This window comes from Orycteropus afer, unplaced genomic scaffold (genome assembly GCF_000298275.1).
Source record: "Orycteropus afer afer isolate SDZICR_OR568_19922 unplaced genomic scaffold, OryAfe1.0 scaffold00627, whole genome shotgun sequence".
Classification (NCBI taxonomy): domain Eukaryota; kingdom Metazoa; phylum Chordata; class Mammalia; order Tubulidentata; family Orycteropodidae; genus Orycteropus; species Orycteropus afer.
This window is the reverse complement of record NW_006922214.1, coordinates 813,861-815,039: the sequence shown is the minus strand read 5'-3', so window position 1 is coordinate 815,039 and position 1,179 is coordinate 813,861.

The window sequence follows — 1,179 nt, the reverse complement described above, 5'->3', positions numbered from 1 at the left end:
CATTCGAAAGGAGAGGTCAGCTTGCCTTTGTTAGTTCTCCTTTATCTCCCTATTTTATCAAGGTAAATCAAGGAGTCCTTTCAAGCCTGCATAACTTGGAAATTGGTGATTTTATTAATAAAACCCAAGGGTGTCTGCCTGAGAGCTAAATTTAAGAAGGAGAAAGGAAACTTCAAGTCCAGATGCCTTCACTGGAGAGTTCTACCAAACAATCAAGGAATAAATAATTCCTATCTGATACAAATTTTTCCAGATAACACAGATAAGGTTACACTCCACCCAGTTTATGAGGCTAGCATACCTTTGTTTCCAAACCCAACATGGAAGCATAAGAAAGAAAAGTTACAGACCATCTTATTCATGAACGTAGTTACAAAAATCATGAACCACATATTAAATGCATCAATATATCATGATGAAGTTGGGTTTATTCCAGGACTGCAAATCGGGCTTAATGTTAGGAAATCGTTGTAATTCAACACATTAACAGGTTTAAGGAGGAAAATAATAGTAGATTCAGAAAAAGTGTTTGATTAACTTTCCATTCATGATTCTAAACAATTAGATAAAATTGACAGAGAGTTCCTTAATTTCACAGGAAGTGTCTACAAAAGCTACAGATTAAATAATGTTACTTTTGCACATTCTTCCCTTCTGTTTATCACTTATAATTAATTTGATGATCATATTCCTCCTCACTTCAGAGTTCCTCTCAGAGTCATCCTATCCAAAAAATCTACTTTAATGAGCTTAGAAGAGAAACCTCCATTTTCCCTGCTAGTGTAGGCCCTCTTCTCATTGTCCTTGAATTGTGTATTTTCAATGGTAAACTCAGAATGCCCTTGTTATGTCCACTTGGACCAAATGGCTCCGGATTACACAGCTCTCATCAGAATTCCAGTCCCCTGAGTCAGCCAAGGTACCATTGCTGGGTGTGAAAAGGGTTTTTCTCAGAGTAATTGCTTTTTCATAAATAGTCCAGTGGGGTTTATAGAATCTTCCAATTTCCTCTTTCCTATTCCTGGCCCTAATCCACTCTCTACTTACTTCAAAATTAATCCTAATAGGTACCACACCCCATCCATCTCCTGTTGTCACCCCTCTTATATCCCAGCTTTTCTTCTTTGCTTTATCTTCCTCATATTCTTGGTTATGCTCTCAGTCACCTGTGCTTTCTTA